The sequence below is a fragment of the Bos javanicus genome, chromosome 2 (assembly GCF_032452875.1).
Source record: "Bos javanicus breed banteng chromosome 2, ARS-OSU_banteng_1.0, whole genome shotgun sequence".
NCBI classification, from domain to species: Eukaryota; Metazoa; Chordata; class Mammalia; order Artiodactyla; family Bovidae; genus Bos; species Bos javanicus.
The window spans coordinates 97,538,775-97,563,877 of record NC_083869.1 but is presented as its reverse complement, the minus strand read 5'-3'; the positions used below and the strand labels follow the sequence as shown (position 1 = coordinate 97,563,877).

The 25,103-nt window shown below is 37.6% G+C and overlaps 1 protein-coding gene across 44 annotated transcripts in view; it reads right to left on the bottom strand.

Moving 5' to 3' along the window:
• Positions 1-25,103, bottom strand: part of MAP2 (microtubule associated protein 2) — a 297,992-nt gene that overhangs the window by 97,340 nt on the left and 175,549 nt on the right. For all 44 annotated transcript variants that reach the window (XM_061383252.1, XM_061383262.1, XM_061383242.1 and 41 more), the window contains one exon: positions 4,789-4,865. The gene's annotated coding sequence lies outside the window, so the exon portion shown is untranslated. The remainder of the gene's footprint in view (positions 1-4,788; positions 4,866-25,103) is intronic.

The following is a 25,103-nucleotide window of genomic DNA, read 5'->3' as shown; positions in this document are numbered from 1 at the left end:
ATTCAGCTTGTGACTACATTTGACTCGTAGTCAGCACAAGTCAAAGGTACTTGTTTTCAGAAAGGATGGTGAAAATAGCAGGTCTTCTTTCGCTTTCCCTTAACTGTTGGGGTATTGTGGTCCTACTGTTTGTCTTTCTCTTGCCAAATGTTCTCAACAGTGTAAATACTCATCAAGTGCTGCTCCTAAGAAATACTGTAAAAATGAAACAAAAAAATCAGACTATTTTTACAGACTATTGTCTTAAAGGATAAAATTCACCCAACAACATTTCAGGAAAAGGTGTAAATCTATTCTGAAGATATAGAAATATCAAAGAAATGTCAGGCTGTGGCAAATGTTAATATAATTAGGTAGACAAAATATGACATGGAATACGAAAATAAATATTTTCTGCTTTTAAAATCGTTTTCTCACTTCCACTTAGCTAATTTGTCTCTGTTTTTCTGATGCTATAAATTAAAATTCAAGATCACATATCAGTAGGATACAATATTGTCAAAATGCTATAAAATTATGCATCAAAAGGAGGCAGGAAAGTTCCTCATCATTCCAGAAGTGATGGGCAAACTGAAAGAATCCTGAAAAGGACAACAACCATCATTGTATTCATAAAAGATAATGTGTGTATTCCAAAGTAACCCTTGCATACCTCTCTAGTCCTTCAGAAAGTGAGGGTCCACCAAGACAGAGACACCAGTCCAGAGACAGCCCAGAATATCACAACGTCAGAATATCGCATTACATTACATAGAGAAGATATGGCGATGACGTCAGGGAGGTAGAAGATGTCAGCTGATACAGCACCTTGTTGGCCATAGTAGGAGTGTGGGTTTTCTTCTGACTATTAAACACAGCCAATGGTGAATTTTGAACAAGACAGTCAAATCAATTGATTCATAAAAGATCAGACTATGTGAATAATAGATTATACAAGAGCAAGATTGAGCACAGGAGGCTATTGCATTAGTTACGGTGAGAGAGAGTGGATTCCAACGAAACAGGTAAAGACAATGAGAAATGGTTAGATTCTGGACAGAGATGAGCTTGTTACTGTTACCATCTGTGATGAGGCTTAATTAGGTTAAATACTATGCCTCTAATAGGTAGTGGAGTCCAGAAATAATGCAACTGTCAGGGTTGTTTGCTGCTAAGTCACTTCAGTCGTGTCCGACTCTGTGCAACCCCAGAGACGGCAGCCCACCAGGCTCCCCAGTCCCTGGGATTCTCAAGGCAAGAACACTGGAGAGGGTTGCCATTTCCTTCTCCAATGCAGGAAAGTGAAAAGTGAAAGTGAAGTCGCTCAGTCGTGTCCGACTCTTAGCGACCCCATGGACTGCAGCCTACCAGGCCCCTCCATCCAGGGGATTTTCCAGGTGAGAGTACTGGAGTGGGTTGCCATTGCCTGTACTCTAAATGTTTACATGGGGCTTTTGTGTCAAAAAGATGCTGATATTAAATGAAGTAGTAAGACTTAAATGTCAGAGAGATATATCAATCTTTACACTAAGAATTACATGTATTAAGTTTGAAATATTCAATTCTAAATTTTACAAAATAATCAGTAATATTAGCACACGATTACAAAGATTTTGACATTTACAAAGCATTTTCACTCCTGTTATCCTATACAGTGTTAAGATAGCATAGCAAAAGAGAGATATCTAATAGTCACCTTTATGGGATCACTGAAGGTGATTATCAATATCCTGTTTTTCTCTCTGGGCAGATATGGTGCCTTCCTTACTTTTCTCACATCAGTCCCCTCAACGTTCAAAAAACTATCCTAATATCATTGGTGGAATAAATGAAACTGCTATTTACTCATCAAACAGGTTATGTTTCCCGCATTCTTTTTCTGGTAGGCAGCTTAGCTTTGAAGTCTGAGACAGATGAATTTGAATCTAGGCTATGCAACCACTATATGATCTTAGTAAGTTTCCCGAAATATATGGGCCTCAATTTCCCATCTGCAAAATTGCATTGCACTCGTGACCTCCAAGCTGTACAGCAAATCTTACATGTATTTATATTTGCCCAGCAAAGGTTAGTTTATCTCTTCTTTCTCTCCCAACCCTCAGAGCAGTAATTTATTCCCTTCAGGAAACAGAACAGTGCAAGTGGGCTCTCTTTTCTCCACACCCTCTCCAGCATTTATTGTTCGTAGATTTTTTTGACAATGGTCATTCTGACCAGTGTGAGGTGATACCTCATTGTAGTTTTGATTTGCGATTCTCTAATAATTGGTGATGTTGAGCATCGTTTCATGTGTTTGTTGGTCATCTATATGTCTTTGGAGAATGTGTAGGTATTCTGCCCATTTTTTGATTGAGTTGTTTACTTGACACAGTGGGGGAATAAGAGGGTGGGATGAATTGAGAGAGTTGCATTGAAACATATATATTACCATATGTAAAGCAGATAGATAATGGGAAGTTGCTATATAACACAGGGAGCTCAATCCAGTACTCTGTGACTACCTAGAAGGGTGGGATGGGGTCGGGGTTGGAGAGGGATTCAAAAGGGAGGGGATGGTTGATTTACAGTGCTGTTCAGCAGAAACTAACACAACAGTGTAAAGCAATTATCTTCCAATCAAAAATAAATTTAAAAAGAAAATTAAAAAATTATAAAATATTCAATGTCTATAAATCTTACTGGTATATATATTGATATTTCTTTTACCTTAAATGAACTATAAAATTAAATGTAGTGATAGAGAAAAATAAGAAAAAAAATCCTTTTTTAAAAGTTTCTCTCATGATTATTGAAGGGAATATGAACAATTAATATAGGCCAAACAGGAGTGTTTATTCTTTTATGCATCTTTTACATTTCAAAGGTAACATTTACCCTTGTAAATATTACCAAATATTGTATTTGGGAATAGTCAGTATTTCATCCATGGAGAAATAAAACAGATTGCAATTATTGCATTATGGCAAAAGCAGTAAAAAATATGAATACCATTACTGAGCAAGCTACTCAGAGCCAAAAAAAAAAAAAAGAAGCCCATAACCAAAAGTTTTTCTAATAGGAAAAAAATAAAACAGAAACAGAATTGGCATGATATCACATATTAAGATATTTGGATCTCTTATAAAATTCAAGAGATGCTTTGAAAGCCACACTTAAGCCATTTTAGCATTAAATCTTCCAAATGCTGAAAGTTATTTAGAAATAAATAACAATACTGAGCACCAGATGACTAAAACATTCAAATGAGTCAACCTTGTGACAGAATGAGTCAATCAGAGATCCTCATGTATTAACATGGATGAATCTCTAAATACAGTGCTGGGTAAAGGCAAGGTACAAATAATATCTGCAGTATGACACCATTTATGTAAACTGTCAAAATGTACATGATCCTATGGAGTATTATCTCATACACATGTCATTAAAGTTAGGAAGTCATTAAACACAGGAAGGCTATATCATCTTCAGGGTTGTGACACATTTTAGGAAGAAAGGAAAAGTTTATTTCTTTAGAAAAGATTTCAACAAAGCTGAATGCTAGCATGTTTTCAAATTAATGGGGCTGATACTTGGGTATTTGTCATAATAGTTCCTGGTGTGTGTGTGTTTGTGCTCAGCCACACAGTCATGTCTGGCTCTTTTGTGACTCCACAGACTATAACCCACCAGATTCTTCTGTCTATGGGATTCTTCAGGCAAGAATACGGGATTGGGTTGCCCTTTCCTTCTCCAGGCAATCTTTTCCTACACAAGGATTGAACTCATGTCTCTTTGTGCCTCCTGCATTGGCAGGCAGAGTCTTTATCCCTGCGCCACCTGGGAAGCCCCAATATTTCTTATATTTCACTCTGAAATTTTTGTAGATTTTTTTGATTAAAAATAAAATAATAAAGAAATAATGAAAGCAGTAAAATTCATATTGCTATGGCCAATTTAAGATTGTATATTCAGTAGTTCCAACAGCAAGAAATTTAATAAAAATGCATTTTTCATCTCCTATAACAAGAAATCATTCATCTTTATTTTTTCAGTAATATTATTCTGCTTTTATCATAGGAATTGAGTCTAAAGAAAGATATGAAATCAAACAAAATATTCTTTCTGCTTGTGCACAGAGCTAAAATATATACGTTCCTTCATTTACTTACACAACAATTGTAAAGTAACAAGTACAAACATCAAATAAATTTTGTCTGTCGTGACTTTTTGGTAAACGCATTGTAATTTTTCTTCCTTAAATTCAGATAGAACCAACTCAAAACAAAGGAGAATCTGATGACTAGACATTTCTATCACAACCAGCCTCACAATAATGGCTGGGCTGATACTTTTCCCAGTGACTTGCTCCCAGACCCAAGTATACAACCTTGAGTGAATCTCTCCAACTACCTGCCTCCTTTCTCTCTGCCTCATGCCCCAATCTACAAAGTGAGCATCCTTATAGCTACTCACAGGGCTGTTATAGATTTAGTTAATATGGGCTAAGTCACATAGGACCACACCTGGCACATAGTAAGCGTTGAGAAAACACTATTGGTTCTGTTAACCATAGCAGGAGAGACAGGCTGAATTCAGTCTTCATTTCAGAGAAATATTTTTTTGTTCTTTTACTATGAAAGCATTCAAAACATTACAAAAGGTCATTTTAATAATCTAAATCTATTAGCTATAAAAGGCATGTATATTTTCCCTTATTAAAATGAACTAAAATTTATTTAATAAAGATTTTTTTTAAAAAATACAGTTAATAAGTGGTTATTTTTCACAATTATGTGTAACTCTTTTACTTTAGAGAGGCTAGGGTCTTACCTGTTCAAAGAAGTGGTAAAATGGTAAAGTTCGTTATATTGTGTTCTCAAAGGTTGATAATATGTTCTGGTTTCTTTCTGTAAAAAAAAAAAAAATATGAAATTGATAATTTAATCTCTGATCCACGTGTTACAATTATATTATGTAGGTCAATATCAAATTCAACTCATGGCTTTACTCTTATATTGTGTAAATATGAGACTATGAGATGAATTTCACGATGGTTCTTAATAGTTATACACTGAGCATTTACAAAGAGCAAGGTCCTTTTCTGAGTGTTTCGAATAGAGAAGTAAAAATGCTAACTGTTGCAGACTTTTTTTTTACTTTTTAGCTTCACTCCAGTGAATAATATTTTAAATATTTTAATATAATTAAATTTTATTATAATAAATAATATTTTAAATTGTTTAAATTGTTTTCAGCTAATAAATAACAGGCAATTGTAATCTCTCCCAAGAGAATATATTCATCCTGGTAAACTGTTAATTATGTCCAGTAAGCCTTAAAGGACTGGGCCTTTAGCCCAGTCTGCATAGATTCTCTATAGCCAGGCTGGAAGGGAATTTTTTTTTTAATCAACTAATTACATTTCCTTTCTAGAGTACTAAACTTATTTTGACTTTCAGGATACTAAAAGTCATTCTGGATTAGTAGTTCTGCTTAGAATTCCACTAAATGCAAGGGGCAGAACCGAGACCCATTTTTAAGTTGTGCTCTTACAATTGAATTGTAGTGCTGGAGAAGACTCCTGAGAGACCCTTGGACAGCAAAAAGATCAAACCAAGCAATTCTGAAGGAAATCAACCCTGAATATGCACTGGAAGGACTGATGCTGAAGGTGAAGTTCCAAAACTTTGGCCACCTGAGCGAAGAGCCGGCTCATTGCATAAGACCCTGATGTTGGGAAAAATTGAGGGCAGGAGAAGGGGATGAAGAGGATGAGATAAATGGATAGCATCACCAACTCAATGGACATGAGTTTGAACAAAGTCTGGGAGATAGCAAAGGACAGGGAATTCTGGTGTGCTGCAGTCCATGGGGTCACAAAGAGTTGGACACAACTTAGTGACTAAACGAAAACCTATTTTAAAATAGGTGATTAAAGCTACGCATCTCTGTGTGTCTTCACCAAGGCTTATGTGATTTCACACCTGGTAAAACAGACCCCATCACATTCTCTAGGAAGATGCTGCTCTAATAGTAAGGAACCCTCAGATAACTATTAACTCTTCTTCAAGACCCAGAAGAAAGGGCAAACTTGGAAAGACATAGAACAGGGCGTTCAGTTCTTCTCTGTGATTCCTCAAAGAAAAATGTGTTTATGGACATAAACAGACAGGGGCCTGATGCAAAAGTGACAAACATTGACCAGGTAAGGACCTGTATGAAGTGCTTTTACATATACAAGTCACTTAACCTGCAGGAATTCACATACAATGTACAGTAGAAAACAAATCTATTAATGCACATTAAAGACAGAAAGGCTTAACATTTTAAAAATGAAGAAACTTCTGCAGGCAAGAAGAAATATAGTAGAATTCTCCATTCCCTCAAATAACTTGATAGATATTTTAGGAAAAAAATATTCAACCACCCAGAACTCTGTACACAGCTATCCTTTTTTTTCAGTCTTGCTCAGTGATTCTCAAATTTGGAATATATATATATACATGTATATATATATATATGTTACTATATAGTTCTATACACAACAAGACTCTATTACATAGAGTTCTATACACAATAACAAGACTAAAGAATTTTAAAGGGTAGTTTTGATCAAAAGCAAATGAAACCTCATAGGTTGATTTCAGAACAAAATTAAAATGGTAAACTAGCTCTGGACCGTGTTCAGAAAGAGTCTTTGCATAATTAATCAATGAATACTAAATAAAGTATCATCCTTTATTTCTTCTTTAAATTCCTTCTTTTCCTTCCATTCTTTTTTTAAACTTAAAAAAACAATTTATTTGCCTGCTTATGGTCTTAGCTAAGGCACGTGGGCTCTTTCATTGTGGTGCATGGACTCTCTAGTGGTTGGCGGGCTCCCCAGCTGAAGTGCACAGGCCTTCAGCATGTAGAACATGCCGTTCTACAGCATGCAGGATCCTAGTTCCCCGACCAGACAGACTCTCAACCACTGGACCCCCAGGGAAGCCCTTCCTTAAAGTCTTCAATGTGCATATTTTTTTTTCGTTTCATCTTTATGATTCTCAAATCGACATGCACACATGTATACGTGTGCAAGTACACAATTATATATGTGTGCATGTATATTTTAGCATATTAAAAATAGGAATTCTATAGAACAGAGGTCAACTAACTATGGTCCACAGACCAGATCCATCCTGATGCTGCCTGTTTTTCCTAATATAGTGTCTTGGGCACACAGCCATGTCCATTCATTTCCTTGTTGTCTATGGGTGCATTCACGCTCCACTGCCAGAGCACAGCAGTTGTGACAGACTGTGTGGTCCTTCGTATATTTATATATCATCCTAAATATTACTATATGGCCCTCCAGAGAAAATATTTGCTTACATCTGTTATCAAGGGACATGTTTGTCATTTGAGTAACACTAAAAACAATATTGAAAAACAATCTCTTGGCTTTTAAAGGTTTTTTTCCAAAAATTAACTCAATAGTTATATATGAATGAGAGAAATTCCAGCCTTAAACACTTAAAAGCTAATTTCACTCCACAGGAATTGGAGAATTATTGGCCACAGCATGAGATGATTATTGGAAAGCTTAACGTACCCAGTATTCATTCATCATAAAAATAATGCCCCATTTACCCATCATCCATATTTTTGTGGAGTTCTTTGGTTTATTAGAAAATTAAAATGACTATCTTTTTTCTAGGCTTTATTTTATGAGAAAAGATAAATGCCATTTGGGAATTATTTTTAAAAAGCAACTTATGGCCTATTCCATAAGGCATATAAACTTGAACAGCTATTTTAAATTAACACAGTGCAATTAGAGGTGATCATTTTTATTCCATATCAAAAGGTTTAAATTAGCACAGTTTTGTTAAGAATATTATTTTCCATAGTTTAAGTATTTTCTACAGTGGCTGAAACATCCCTAAAATAATCCTAGCAAATGCTTATATGGCATTTATTAATCTGCCAGACATTCAATGTTCCAAGCACTTCATATACATTAATTCACTTATTCCTCTCCGTCACCCTCTAAGTAGGCAACTCTTATTCTCCTCATTTTACAGATGAGAAAACTGAGGCCCAGAGAGTTTAAATGCCCTTCCCAGCATAATACAGCTAGAAAGTAGCCAAGCCTTTCAGACTTGATAGACCCCAAGAGTTGGTTTCAGGTCTTCGACTCTGGTTAAGGACAAGTTCAACCATAGAGGCTTAGTGGTTTCTCTGAAAAGTGGTATTTCATCTATGGAAAACTGCAATTTACTTAAACTGCTTAGCACATCTATTATTCAATATATTCAGCTTCTTGAACAAACTGAAATTTACTCAGTTGCTCCACTGATTGTATCAGGTTTGCTTATGCCACTTTCCAGAACCGCTTAGAACTGGATTTGAACACTGTTGAGAATCATGACTGACACCTGACAAAGTCATGTGATAGAGAACAGGATGTGCACTGGCTTCACAAAGACGAGTGTATCATTGAAGGAGGAACCCAAGACAAACACTTGTTCAGCTATAAACAATTCAGCTTTTATCAGGTGGGTTATCCAGATAAATAGGATGTGCAGATAGTGCACTTAGGCTGCATATAATACATATTTAGTGTGGTATATTTATATGCAAGGTATGTGACATGTATAGGGTTCAAATTAGAATGATAAATTGATGTAGACTTTCAGAAGCTCATGGAGAAAATATTGCCAAGGTGTGCTTTTCCCAATGATACAAGAACCCACGTTTCATTCAGCAATAAAATAATGATGAAACCTTTCCTGGATTGCTAGACCAGAGTATACTTTTCATTAACCTTTGAAATACATTCTAGCATTAAGTTTCATTTGGTTATTTTGCATGTTTTGACAGACTTTTGTCAGATAACCTAAACACTGAGGTGCTTGAGATTGCTGGAATCCTGAAAAGCGTTTCTGCAGGCTAAGCTTAACCTCATCAGCTAGTGTTAGCTCTCAAATAAACTAACATTAACATCATTCTCTACCTCTAACAATATGCTTTGAGATTTTGAACAGTTCATGTAATTCAGTGCACTTGTGCAGGATAACAAGATTTCAACTAAGTGGCCAATACCGCTGGGAAAATATCCACAACCCAGCAGTCTTTAAATGGAGAGTAGCTACCAACATAAACCATTTAGTTCAACATGCTACTTAACCATTTCTATCCCCTAAAGGTTTAGAAGCAGTTCATTATCACTGATTATCCACGAGTAACTGAAAGTCACAGTGAACCAAACTCACTGCTAGTTGAACGGATCGGAGAAAGGATCTTCTTTTTCTGCCAAAGTTCTTTTAGGAGAACATTATGTTTCTTGCAAAGGAAATATGCTTAAAAATGTACACTTGAAAGAACTAAGGACAGTTAACATAAGTCCTATTCAAAACATACAGTCTCCAATTGACGTGAGAATCCAGGTAAGATAGACAGAATTCTCCCTTTTAATCCCCAGACCTGCTATTTCAGGCTATTTCCAAGGACTAGCAGACTGCATTAAGATGACTTAATAGAAATTAGCCAGTTTTGTCCAAAGACTCTCAACATAGTTCAGGGCAGTAAAAAGAGGATACAAATAGGTGAAGGATAAAGGATTGGATTAGTCAGAAAAGTCAGGTTTAAGTCACTGAGTCTTTAGAGAATGAAGGTTTATAAACTATTCATGCAAATCCTGATGTAAGCAGAGTAACTCTCCAGGCCACCTCACTCCATGGTGATGACCCAGCAAACTGTATATTCTTCTTGTGGTTCAACTAACTTGTGGCATCTGAGATTACTGCACCAGGAGAGGAAGACATCTAGAAGGTTGTGCACTGGCCCCTCAGTGCTTCAACAAGGAAATGACACTCATCACTGCCTCTCACAGCCTCCCGACTAAACCAACCACATGGGCTCTGGCTAAATGCAAGGGGTTGAGAAACATGAAAGTTAGATGGAGATTGCGTGAGCAGTACAATTCTCCATCACAAGAGTGAAAAAGGCATGGTGGCTATTTTAGGGCCATCTTTAGATTCCTTCCTTGTTGAAAAGGGTTGACAAGAAATAACGCTCAGTGATACCAGCTCAAAACTTATTTTGCTAAAGTAACAAATGCTGACTCTGATTGGATATATTTTGTTATATACATATTCATCTTTTAAAATGTTTTCTTAATATGAATTGACCCTGAATATAGAGAACCTCGGGCATCAAGAGGCTACCCACATCAGTGTTTTCATTTCGTGATGTGCTTCACTATTGTTTTCTGCTCAGAAATCAGAATATATCTGAATAATGCTTCTCTGCTTGACAGAAAGCCATCTGTTTGTTTCTAATTTTATACAAACATCAACCATTTTAAAAATGTTCGATTAAGTTAATGCAGATGCACGGGTTCCTGTGGTGTAAAGAGAAGGGTCTGGGGACAGAAACAGGAAACAAAGCTGCCATGAAACTTACTATGCCAGATGCCACTTCATGATTTCCCTCTCAGGTTCAAAATTCTTCTGTCAATGTGACAAAATCTAAGTTTCTTGGCCTGGCTGCAAGGACTTGCATACTGTGACTGTACTTTATCAAGTTTATCTCCGATTTTCTACCACCACAAGCCCTCACATCTTAGACTAGTTACTCTGTAGACCTAATAAATGCCCTTTTCATTCAAGCTTCATATCTTTCTTCTGTGAAGTCCTCTTCTTGCCTCCTTGTCTCTCCCTCTCCCGCTTTCCGTACTTCCTTTATGTCTGGCAACGCCTTGTTGAACTGAAGCTCTCTTCTCTAAGAACACTTCCCAGTCACCTCCAAGATTGTCTCTGTCCACTGGTTCCTGGTTCTTGTTTTTATTTGGCATTCATATGAACTATCCCAGGGGTCACTAGTGGTAAAGAACCTGCCTCCCAATGCAGGAGACATAAGAGACTTGAGTTTGATCCCTGGGTTGGGAAGATCCCCTGGAGGAGGGCATGACAACCCACTACAGTATTCTTGCCTGGAGAATCCCATGGACAGTGAGCGTAGTGGCTACAGTCTATAGGGTTGCATAGAGTTGGACATGACTGAAGCAACTTAGCCTGCATGCACACCTTCTGTTGTTAATTGCAGCTTATTGAAATGGAAACAAATTCACATGCTGCCCTTTTCTCTGCTTTGTTTCAATACTAGAAGTTGTTTAGTTGCTAAATCATGTCCTGCTCTTTTGCGATCTCATGGTCTGTAGACCACCAGGCTCTTCTGTTCATGGGATTTCCCAGGCAAGAATACTGGAGTGATTGCCACGTTCTTCTCTTGGGGATCTTTCCGACCCAGGGATTGAACCCTCATCTCCTGCATTTCAGGTTGATTCTTTACCACTGAGTCACCAGGCCACTGAGCCACTATTGTTCTAGAAGTCATTGGTTCCTATCAAATATATGGATTCTTTTTCTTCCCAGAATATTTTAAAAAATCAAAACAAGTGCAACTGAAGGACAAAAAATATTAAGCCATTTAAGAACATACAAAGCACTTCAAGTAAGGCTGTCATATTATCAAACTGTCTCAAGAGGTATTAGCAATTTCCACTTCTATTTCCTTAGCCTATCAACAGCACTGTGTACTATTTATTTGTTTAAAATCCTCCCCATCCCACCCCAACTACTCTGTAAGCTCTGGGTGGGCAGGGGCCATTTTCTTTTGCATATATTCTCTTTTGTACTACTATACTTCCTGTCCAGAAGCAAGTACTTAATAAATATTCATCCGAAGATGAAAAATTGAGGTATGTACTCCAAAAAATTAAATACTTTAACTTTGTGTATATGAATTTCTCTGTTCTAAGCAATGGAAAGTCCTTTCTACCTGGCTTACTGTTTTCCCGATTTGAAAATGGGTGATTAGTAAATGTTGAATGAATGAATAAACAAAAAAATGATAGCAGTGATGATAATAGTTTATCTCCCTAAGCATTCTGATGAGAACTTGGTTAAATCAGATCTTTGAAATAAAAATAACACATATTTTGGACATGGAAGCTGTGTTACAACCTTGACCTATGACCTACTGGCTGCAGACTACTGGGCAGACCTTTTGACTTTCTGAATCCTCAGTATTATCATCAGTAAAATGGAGATTATCCATGCAATTTCTTTTACAGAGTTACTGCAAGAATTAAATAAAATCATCTGTAGAAAAGAGCACTGACAGCTGTGATGTGTCAATGTCAGCCTTCAGATACTATTTCTTCATCACTTAGCACACATACACGTGTGAAGATATTACCTATTTGCTTGTACAAAGTTCATGCTGATGTGAAATTTCTTAGCTTCAACTCTTCTCTTTTTCGCTTGGCTGCCAAATTCCTTTTGTAAGTTCTTAGGACACAGGATGTCTTTGGGAAATATTGTGCTCGATAAAGAAAGCATCTCATTCACTAACAGCCCCGATTTCACCTGCTGGGAGCAAACTGTCAACCTACAGCAGCACACTAGGAAAGCATTTGGCTGAACCGGGTGACAGAGCACCAGGCTATTTTTGGGGGTCACTGTGAGCACTCAAATTCCAGCTGTGGCCTAAAGAAATAAGAATTCGGTCAACCGATGATGTTCACTGCTTGAGCTCCCGTACTCTCTGAGGATGACATTCTTGACCGCTGGATCATTAGAAAAGACATACATTGCTAAATGTCTCTTTTCTAAAAGAGGCTCCACCAGAGAGAGAAAATACACGCTATTCTCCAGTCATCTGACCGGAAAAATGAAATTCTGGCAAATCTACTTTTTGCCCAAAGAGCTAAAAGCTCTGAAAACAGAGGGATTTCATTAACTGACTGGCGTCTTGGGGTGGAGTTTACAATTAACAGTGATCTCCAGCTGGTTCAGGTTCTTCATCTTCTGCTGCATATTGTTCAAGAGGCAACCCATGAGAATTTAATTAGACAGTGGCGCCTCAGTGAGCACCCACCCTTCCCCACTTCTGTAATACTAATTTGAAATATCTCCTTTTCTCAAGTTATTTTCTGAACAGTGGCAGCCAACATTTTATTACTAAAGAAATTGCCAGTAATGACCCATTTGAAAAAGCCAAGATTTCTTAATGAAGTGAGAATATGACTTATTTGCTGAGAAAATATATCAAAATAAAAGCTAGTCCTGAAATTCACCTGAACCCATTATATTAGCATTCCTGGGTGTTTTGGAAATTCTACAACAGTGTTTGTGTATCCAAGACATATCCCAACAGTAATCTTAGAAATATTAAAACACACAAGGACAGAGCATTAAGATGTCACCAAAAGGGGAAGACTTGGCCTGGAGCTACTAGTAGCAAAGAAAGGAGGGGGGAGGCTGCCTTCCTATAAATAGGAGGCAAAGGAGGAAACGGATCCTCTGCTGGGGAGTCCTTTAAAATGTTTTCTCCACCTCTTCTATTATTCTGTCAGTGGCCATGTAACTCCCTCTTTTCTGCTCTTTTCAGAAGAGTATGCTATTATTATGCTTTATTTAAGAGGCTAAGATTTAAGTAAATAAATAGACACCACAGGGCTTAAGGGCAGTTGGAATGGAGGGAGGAGAAGGGCAGAAATCAACACAGGAGGAGGGGCACAGAGAGACAGGGACAGCAGGGCTGGAGCCAGATGTCAGGGGAACCGAGCACTGCGTGCTCATGAAAGGCTTTTACCTAAAGCTCCCAGTAGCCACTTGACATCTATAATCAAGGCATGCGAGATTGATTTATTAAAAAAAAAACATAAAAATAAGACTAAAGTCTAAGCTTTAAAAGAAAAGCAAATAAACCAATGAGATGGCAAATATTCCAGCTGCTCTAATTACAGTTGTTTCGAAGGAAAAGTGAAGGTTGCCAATGCCTTGTTTGGGTTCCCCTGAGCTCCCCAGGATCACATCAGCCACCTTTGGTATTTGCAGACACAAAAGTTTGCTTCAGAGGTAGGGTTTTACCCTCACACTCTGAGAATGTTTTTTAAACTGCTGTGGGCCAGTGAACATGCAACCATTTTTAAACAAAATTATTGCAGCTTTAAAAATATATACCTGGATCACTTTGCTGTACATATGAAACCAACACAACGTTGTTACTCAACCATACTCCAATATGAAACAATTTTTTTTAATGTATTATCTTTTAAAAATGTGGCTTCCCATAATTACAGTACAAAAATCTTGGGAGGCTTAGGGTGGGCTAACTCTGTGTGCCACACTACTCTCCCCACATGCCAACTGACCAACCCATCTCCAGGGGTCTTCCTAAAACAGTGAAGTCCAGCAGCCTGTCCTGTGAGTGCCCCCTGTACCTAGGGATGGGCGTTATATCATCTTTAGCCGAGTCTTGACTTTAAGGGCTTTTAGAAGTACCTTCTTAGTGACGGAGTGCAGATCCTACAGGATAGTGGTTTTGTTTTGTTCAGTTAATCTGTTGATGATTTTATTTTTCCCATCTTACATCCATCCTAGTTTCAATGTAATGTCAAGCTAAAAGTCATTCAGCTAAAAGAAAACTTTAAGGAAAAACAAAAGAGTGAAAACAGTTAAAAGAGAGAGTGGAAGCCATGTTTGATCTCCTCTTTGTCTCACAGTTTGGATGCTCTATATGGTCAGCATGAACTCGCTACTTTTCCCACACACAGTAAGCTGTTCCGAGCTCTTCAACTACTCTCCCTGGTTCTTTGGCGATCTCCTAGTGACCACAAAGGGGGATTAGATCCTGATCTAGTGGAAGGTACTCTTACCAATAGCCTCCAGAAATTCACTGATAGCTATTACAGTAGAGCATAGACAGGAAGGAGTGAAGACTCATTAGATCCATATATAACTTTAAAATAACACTAAACTCTGAAATCCTGGAGAAGAAAATGGCAATCCACTCCAGTATTCTTGCCTGGGAAATCCTATAGACAGAGGAGCTCGGCAGGTCCACAGGGTCTCAAAGAGTTGGACATGACTTGGCAACTAAACAACAACAAACAAAATCTGAAATACAGATTTCTATTAAATTGTTTGTAAGAAAACACATATGTTTCCATTGCAAGAACAAAAAATAAGGAACTTCATAAGTGTTAGAAGGAGGTTATTAATATAAGCTTCACTGTCCTACACCAAGGGGGAAATTGGGGTGGGGGGAGGACTTGGGAGGATTTGGGATTGACACATATACACTATTGACTTGGGCTTCCCTGGTGGCTCAGCTGGTAAAGGATCTGCCTGCAATGTGGGAGACATGGCTGTGACACCTGGGTTGGGAAGATCCCCTGGAGAAGGGAAAGGCTACCCACTCTAGTATTCTGGCTTGAAGAATTCCATGGACTGTATAGTCCATGGGGTCACAAAGAGTCAGACACGACTGAGCGACTTCATTTTCACACTACTGATACTATGTATAAAATACAGAACTGGACTTCTCTGGTGGCCCAGTGGTTAGGAATCTGCCTCTTTATGCAGGGGACACCACTTCATCCCTGGTCCACAAAGATCCCACGTGCTGCAGGGCAACTAAGCTGTGTACCATGACTACCGAAGCCAGCGAGCTCTAGAGCCCATGCTCTACAACAACAGAGGCCAGCACAATAAGGCAATGTGCCGCAACCAGAGAGAAACAACTAGACAGCAACGAAGACCCCGCACAGCCAAAAGAAAACAGGTAAACAGAAATTTAATATATATAGATAACTAATGAGAATATACTGTAGAGTACAGGCAACTTTACGTAATGCACTGTGATAACTTGAATGGGAAGGAAGTCCAAAAGAGAGGGGAAATATGTGTATGTACAGCTGATTCATTTTTCTGTACAACAGAAACATTGTAAAGAAACTAAACTCCAATAAAAAATTAATTAAAAAAAGATTCCCTTGGAAACTTGGAAATGATGTTTTAATGCCTTAAAGAAGGCATTAATCACAAAAGATCTTTCATTTCTCACCATGTTCTTGAACATTCTACTGACTGTAGCATCACCTACTGCTACTGCTACTGCTAAGTCACTTCAGTCGTGTCCGACTCTGTGTGACCCCATAGACATCAGCCCATGAGGCTCCCCTGTCCCTGGGATTCTCCAGGCAAGATCACTGGAGTGGGTTGCCATTTCTTTCTCCAATGCAGGAAAGTGAAAAGTGAGAGTGAAGTCGCTCAGTCGAGTCTGACTCTTAGTGACCCCATGGACGGCAGCCCACCAGGCTCCTCCGCCCATGGGATTTTCCAGGCAGGAGTACTGGAGTGGGTTGCCATTGCCTTCTCCAAGGAAATCTGAACCTAGAGTTTTCTAAAGTTCCAGTGTATTGGTTTTGCCATATATGGAAATGAATCCACCACAGGTATACATGTGTTCCCCATCCTGAACCCTCTTCCCTCCTCCAATACAATATTGTAAAGTTAAAAAATAAAATTAAATTAAAAAAAAATAAAGTTCCAGTGTAAATATAAATGTGTATTGAATAGTTCTCTCATTAATTTAACATAGTGTTTTCTATAGATGGCTACTGAAGAGCCAAGTTTCCCATGGGACCAAAAGGAACAGTATTTATATCATTATATGACGGGTGATAAGCCCAGTCTATCAGCCCCAGGGGAAATTTCTGGTTTCCAGTTACCAGAGAATTAGTTTTGAACATTATCCAAACCAACAGTCATTTATCTTAAATAATTAAAATTCTTTTCCCCAAAGAAATAATCTGTGAAGTTATCTTCAAATAAATCATGTCATTATAAGAAAGCTTCCTTAAGAGTCAAATTAAATTTCTTAATCTGATGATTTCATAACAGCAATGCAAACATTTCAAAAATTGGCAGTAGAATAATAATTAGAAATTTTGGTTTTTGTCATTCTCCAAATTTCAAGAGTTGATTAAATTATATTTATTAGCAAATAGATCTGGACTCTTCTCAAATAAAAGCTTATAAAATAAATGATTGTCAAGATTTTTAATATTTGAGTAATTTCATTATTAGTGTCCAATGAAGGTGTTGAATGAAACAAAGCATAATTCAAGTGATATCATATACATATCACAGATTGATCAACCTTAGGCAAAAACCTGGTAAAAGCTCATGTGTTTTTTTGTTTTGTTTTGTTTTAATTTTATTTTATTTTTAAACTTTACAAATTGTATTAGTTTTGCCAAATATCAAAATGAATCCGCCACAGGTATACATGTGTTCCCCATCCTGAGCCCTCCTCCCTCCTCCCTCCCCATACCATCCCTCTGGGTCGTCCCAGTGCACTAGCCTCAAGCATCCAGTATGGTGCATCGAACCTGGACTGGCAACTCGTTTCATACATGATATTATACATGTTTCAATGCCATTCTCCCAAATCTTCCCACCCTCACCCTCTGCAACAGAGTCCATAAGACTGTTCTATACATCAGTGTCTCTTTTGCTGTCTCGTACACAGGTTTATTGTTAGCATCTTTCTAAATTCCATATATATGCGTTAGTATACTGTATTGGTGTTTTTCTTTCTGGCTTACTTCACTCTGTATAATAGGCTCCAGTTTCATCCACCTCATTAGAACTGATTCAAATGAATTCTTTTTAATGGCTGAGTAATACTCCATTGTGTATATGTACCACATACAGATGGCTAAAAGCTCATGTTTTAAAGAAGCCCCACAGACATGTCTTCCAGCACCTTTACTGGGTTACAATGAACTTTCTTTTTTTTGTTAGATGGTGACTTGGCCACCTGATGTGAAGAGCCAACTCACTGGAAAAGACCCTGATGCTGGGATAGAATGCAGGCAAAAGGAGAAGGGGGTGGCAGAGGATGAGATGGCTGGATGGCATCACCAACTCAGTGGACATGAATCTGAGCAAACTCCCACAGACAGGGGAGGACAGGGAAACCTGGCATGCTGGGTCCCTTGGTCCAAAGAGTTGGATATGACCTAGCAACTGAACAACATACTGGTAGATTTTAGTGTCATTTTGCATAATGTAACTCTTGGTTTTTCCTTTATATTCTCTGCTTGTTAAATTGTAACAACAGGAAGCAATTTTCTTATATTCACACTATTCCTATCTATAAAGTGTTACCTCTGGAAGCTTCTTTTAGAAATGTGTCAGACAGCTGTACTTAGCAAAAGAAGCTCATGTGTTACCTGCTGTTCATCACAACTCTTAATTGTTGATGACCATGGATTTCAGTGGATGTTAACTGGGACTGTAAGATTCATACATAACTCCACTCATTTTCTTCTTTTCTGGATAATTCTTGAGGTGGGTCACTAATACAGCAGTTACAACAAGAGGTTGCTTGACAGAGTGAAAACAAAGGCTTTGGAGCCAGCAGGACCTCTATTGTAGCAAGTCATTTAATTTCTTCATCTATAAATTGTGGATAATAATATCTGTTAATATTTCCCCACAGAATGCTTTTAAGAACTGGGGGTAGCTTAGGGGCAGCTTCTGACACATATTTAGTGTTTGTTCCATGGTACTAGCACTACTATCCAACTTAATTAACTGGGGGGTGGTGATGGTTTAGTTACTAAGTCGTTTCTGACACTTGCAACCCCATGGACTAGGCTGCCAGGCTCCTCTGTCCATGGGATTCTCTAGGCAAGAATACTGGAGTAGATCACCGTTTCCTTCTCCAGGGGATCTTCCCCAGGTCTCCTGCACTGCAGGTGGTCTCCACCATTGCAGGAGTATTCTTTACCAACTGAGCCACCAGGGAAGCCCAATGAACTGGGCAAGGCTGGTTTATCAAAACAGAGAAAAGGTGTTGCTATTTAGTATTTTTTTTTTTTTACACTTTACAAACGTGGGTAGACATTACCATCACCTGGGATCCTAGTTAAAAAGTCAGACTCTTGGCTTCCACTCTAGAGAGTCTGATTCCAGAGGTCTGGCATAGCTCCAGGATCTATATCCGTCATAAGTGCTAAATATGATTCCTAAGAGGGCGATCTGGGGACCACAGTCTGCAAGCAACTGCTGTATAATAAATAATTAATCCCAACAGCATGTGCTGTGCTGTGCTTAGTCGCTCAGTCATGTCCGACTTGTGACCCCATAGACTGTAAGCTGCCAGGCTCCTCTGTCTATGGGATTCTCCAGGCAAGAATACTGGAGTGGGTTGCCATTTCCTCCTCCAGTCCAACTCCCACAGACTGTAGCCCTCCAGGCTGCTCTGTCCATGGAATTTTCTAGGCAAGAACACCAGAGTGGGTTGCCATTCCCTTCTCCACCTATTGGCATAATCAGGATTATTTTGACTATCACTATATCATTTTTAAAAATGTAAGGATATCATTCTCAAGATATTAGCTTAGTGATTGCTCTTAATACTGTTGTTGTTGTTATTGTTTTGACTATGATGCTTTAACTTCCATAAGTGATACAAAATAAATCCTAATATTTTCCCTAATATTTTATGGATTGTTTCTCTTCTCAAAAAGGTTGATTTTTAGCTTTCTGTGCATTGGTAGACTGTATAAAATTTAATGAAAGCTTTGGATTCACATCCATGTAGGCATACTGGCAGGCTACAGTCCATGGGGTCATACAGAGTTGGACATAACTGAAGTGACTGAGCATGCATGCAGGCGTGACCTGCATTTGTACAAAAGCTTCCTGGTTCTATTCATACACTGCCTGGGAGGAAATCGACCAAGTTAACAGCATTTAGGTTGAAGAATTAGGTATTAACCATTTGCTGTTTAGAAAACTATTTCTGCACTCTAGATTTTTACAAGTCCAAAACACGGTTATTGTGCAATGAAAAAATAAATGTGACCTTTAAATATCTATTTATTACTTCTTAAGTAGTTTTGATTGCTTATTCTGTAGGAGGGTTAGAAAAAATAGTTCTTTACAAAATTGAATTGGGAAATTCTAATAAGGAGGCTGTCTATTCTATGAAAAGAACACAAGTTTCTACTTCAGATAATAGGGAATTTGATAAAAGCAAGCTTTAAATTAAATGCTACCACATTAAATTCTATCATAAGTTTCGGCAAAACAGCTATGTATTACCCAGCAACTGTGATCTTCTGTAATGCATCAAAGCCCTAGGAGAGAACTGTAGGCAATGCCCAGTCTTTTTGTTTGCATTACCCTTGGGATTAAAATACTTCAATAGTCCAGTGCACTTAGGAAAAAGACCAAAACCATTTCCCTGTCTTGGGGTACCTGGCTTTACTTATAGCTCCAGCATCATTTTATACCATGCTCCCCTTCCCCTCAGTTCTCTGTTACACTGGTTCCTGGCCTCTCCCCATCTCCCACCCCCAATATGCCATGCTCAGATACGACTGAGCGACTTTCACTTTACCTGTTTAATTATCACTTATTTGAAGATCACAGCTAAATTATCCTCCCTGACAAGGTCAATTCCTGAATCTCTCCTACACAGCCCTTATCATCATTCTGTTAATAATTCTGTTTTTATTTATGTGACTATTTGATTATCAGCTTATTCCCCACTAAACTGTGAGCTTCATGAGGACAAGGATTATAACTGTTTTTGCTACCCAGGCCATAAGGACTTGGTTCCCCAAGACTATTTATTAACCATATGGACGAATGAATGAATGCTTGCATCATATTGTAACAACCTAGCATCTAAAATAATAAGAAACCATAAGTATCTAGATAAAGGTCTAGGAGTACCTCTTGAGCTTCAGTTTCAGGTGCATAAAAGGAGAGCATTTGAGTAAATAATCACTGGGCTCCCTTTCAGCTTTAAAAATCAGTGAAAGTCGCTCAGTCATGCCCGACTCTTTATGACCCCATGGACTATACAGTCCATGTAATTCTCCAGGCCAGAATACTGGAGTGGGTAGTCCTTCCCCTCTCCAGGGGATCTTCCCAACCCAGGGATGGAACCCAGGTCTCCTGCATTTCAGGCAGATTCTTTACCAGCTGAGCCACAAGGGAAACCCAAGAATACTGGAACGGGTAGCCTATCCCTTCTCCATCAGATTTTCCCAATCCAAGACTTGAACTGGAGTCTCCTGCATTTCAGGTGGATTCTTTACCAACTGAACTATCAGGGAAGCCTCCTAAAACCAGTGATTCAACATCAAATGCTCATCAAGTAATACAAAATGAATTAACCAAATGAGGCAAATCCATTTGGTGAAATGTTACAACGTTAGAAAAGCAATAAGTACTTATACTTACTACAACATAGATGACCCTGGAAATACTATGCTGAATAAAAGAAATCTCTCACAAAAGACCATGTTGTATTACTTTATTTATATTAATTGTCTAGAAGAGGCAAATCCAGAGACAGAAATTAGATTAGTAATTTCTTGGGGAGATCCCCTGGAGGAGGAAATCACCACCACTCAAGTATTCTTGCTGGGAAAATCACATGGATGAGCAGCCTGGTGGGCTACAGTCCATGAGGTCACAAAGAGTCAGACATGACTGAGTGAGTGAGCATGTGAGCACGCTCTTATGCACGCACACACACACACATGCACACACACACAGGGTATACGGGAAGCAGAAATGGGGAGTGACTGCTAACAGGTATGGGGTTTCTATGGGGGTGATGAAGTGTTCTAAAATTAGTAGTACAATTAGATGATTAAATGATGAAGCCCAACAATTAGATGATTGCATAATTCTGAATATACTAAAATTACTGAATTATGTATTTAAAACATTCAACTTTATATGTGTGTTATATACTGCAATGTAGCTATTATTAAAAAAAATCAGTGACCCAGTGGCTACGTTAATTCATAGTGTTAACATTAAAATCTAAACTAATTCAGTAAATATTAATTTTTAAAGATATTTGTTTTCAAAGAGTTAAGCCTAAGCAGTGGAAAATCCTTCCTATAATAGAACAAAACATTCAGAATATTCATTCTGAATATTACTTCTTTTGATACTATATATTAGACACTTAATTATATACTCCGTCTACCTAGACCTTGTCCAAAAAAATGCATGAAACACCGCCTCTGACTTCATTCTGTAGTAATAGAGATGTATTGAAGGTTTTAGGTAAGATGTTATAAATCACTTGTGTTTTAGGAGGATTAATCTTGAATCGAAGTGGATGAGCTCATCAACTATGTGAGAAATGAACGTCTTGGGATGGACCAATGGTAGGGTGGCAGGGTTAGAAAAGCTAGTGAAGACAAAGATAGAGAAACAAGACAAGCTAGCATTGCAGAATCTAATGAAGCAGAAGATTTCAAGAAGAAATGGGTATCCCTGAATAATTCTCTTATGTACGTGTATAGTATTTAATCTTTGACAATCTCATAATGTTTTATAACCTGTCTGAGGTCTCACCATCAGCTGTGGGTGGCAGAGTCAAGACTGAAATCAAGTTTTCAGTGCTCTTTCTACTGTATCATTGCTGTGACAAAGGGAAGTCATTCAGCATGAAGGCTAAGAGGCAACCATTCAGTATTTTAATAAGATTAACACAGGGGATCTCTCAAATAACATTTCAGCTAGTAGTAGGGTGAGAAGAGAACCATTTTGTGAAATGCTAAGAAGAGAATGGGACAGATAAACAAGGCAGTAAGTGGAGTGGATATGTTAAAGGAGTTTGGATAGCAAAGGGAATGAGAAGGTGGTAGAAGCCGTAGTTAGGAACAAGACCAGGTTTAAGCAGTAACTTTCAGCCTGGGACTTTCAGAATAAGGATTCTGGAGGATTCTGGAGTAAAAAGGTACCAGACTAGTCAGAATCCAGCAATGGAGCATACCCGGAGGAGTAAGGCAGCCATATACTATTACATTGAGACTACTGAAAGCTAGGAAATAATTCACAGTGTTTCCAAAGTCTGTTTGATATGGACTGGCTCTAAGATAAAATTTCATATTATCTCTTTAGTAACTTATCTTAGTTGACGAAAAGGTCATTTCTCCTTGTATTTAAGTATATATCTCTTATGATAGTGGCAGAAAAAAAAACACAAAATATTCAGAACATCCCTCAATCTTTGAAGATGTTGTAAATGTTAAATTATATCCAATGTTTATATATTTCCTAACCCTACTTGAAAGTAGAAGGCCACTGGAAATATCCCTTAAATATATATGCTGCTGCTGCTGCTGCTAAGTCGCTTCAGTCATGTCCGACTCTGTGTGACCCCATAGACAGCAGCCCATCAGGCTCCCCATCCCTGGGATTCTCCAGGCAAGAACACTGGAGTGGGTTGCCATTTCCTTCTCCAAAGCATGAAAGTGAAAAGTGAAAGTGAGGTTGCTCAGTCGTGTCCGACTCTTAGAGACCTCATGGACTGCAGCCTATCAGGCTCCTCTGTCCATGGGATTTTCCAGGCAAGAGGACTGGAGTGGGGTGCCATTGCATTCTCCGTAAATATATATAACACAAAATGTGCTGGAGATTAGATGAGTTTTGTTGTTATTTCATTATACTAACTATAAGATGCTATTAGTTTTTCTGATCATTAAAAATAGAACAACTTCAAAATGCACTTAAGGTTAACAAATATTTCTGTTTGAGTTTAATAGGAAGACAACAGCAAATGATCCATTTAATATCATTAATGCTGTAAGTTTACTGTTGATTCCTCTTAAAATACAAATATCAGTCCTGCTTTACCATATGCCATTTGAGTCACTTGAGCATTTGGCTTTCTGCTTGTGGTTATTGCTTCTTTAAATGACAATTTAATTATGCAGTTACTCAGCTTCAAAAAGGAAAGGCAGCCTCATAGATGCAAAAATAAATGACTCATAGACATGATCTCAACTATCAAATGTCAATTATTTGTTATATTTAAAATGATGTCATCAAAACAAAAGAAGGGTTTGTACAGATTTTTTTAGATATTACAGATTTTTTAAAATATTATCTATATGCCCAACCTAATAGTGATGGATGCCTGTTAAATAGTCTCTGATTACAGTGGGTGCACAAAGTGAATCTACTATATTTTTAACACTTCTTCAATTTCCTTATTCTTTCTTCACATGTTACTACAAAGAGGAAACCTGCCCTTTTTCTGTGCCTGAATACTAAATAGGTGTAGTCATACCAGGCAATTCTGTATATTTCTGTATTTTTTTTTTACCCTTGGGCATGTATTTATAAACAGTTTTCAAATAAGTTTTCCAAAATAATCAGAAATCAGAATGATTGAGCAACTTACTACTAATGGCTCTCTGTTATGGTATTAAGCAAATGCATATTTTATTAAAGAAAAGGCTTGATATATGATTTTACGTTAGGAAGACCATTTTCCCAATTTGGAAAATTTCTTTCCAATTCGATTCTCTCATCATAGCATGAACACTGGTCACGGACTAATGAACTGAACATTTCTAAAACAAATATGCCCAAGAACAGCCATCTGTTCTCTGGCTAACACTAGCTTCTATCCCTTCTTAGAAGGTCAAAGTCTTGTTCTTTAGTTGATCCCCAGATGACTGTCTAAGATGCTAATGTATGACAGTGCAACCTGAATTTAATACCATCAACTGCCAAGTTGAAATTCGAAGTCTTGCAAAGATGCAGGATTTCTTGAAGAGCCTGAAGGCAATGTTAGAGAAATGGTCAAGTAACAGACAAACTATGGAAAAATGAAGACCTGGCATGATTAGATCAATTTCTCAGGGAAGAATAGAAAATCCACAAGGATGAGGACATAATACTCACTTTAGCAGACAATTATTTGTATATTATAATAATTATAAAGAAACTAGGAAAATTAATTAAGCTCTTGAACTTTTTACAAAAACATCTTTTTAAGGAGACACTGTAAAGGTCAAATGGAACATGAAGGATGAACTGTTTTCTAATATTTGTGGTGAAATGATTCTTAATAACAACAAAAAACATTTGATTCATTCCTTTTTTTTAGAATCTGCATATTGTTACAATTATAAAAATTTCTATAAAGAATGATAGCAAACTTATAACATCTAATTTTAAATTTTCAAATTAAAACTTGCCTCACACTCTTTTTACTATGCTTTTAATGAAATTTGATCTGTGTTTGAAGATGAGTTACATTAAATGTCCCCTACTCTGATACCAACTATTGTCAGTTAATGAGGGCCTCTTCTATATGTTTAATGCAAAAGATCTAATTTTAAATAAATCTATTTCAATAAATGCTGTCTAAATGTCATACAAAACTAAGATACTGGATTATCACTGAAATAGTTAAGTGGAAAAAAACTACTAATTAATAGCAGGCGAAAAAAAACTGCATTTAAAAAA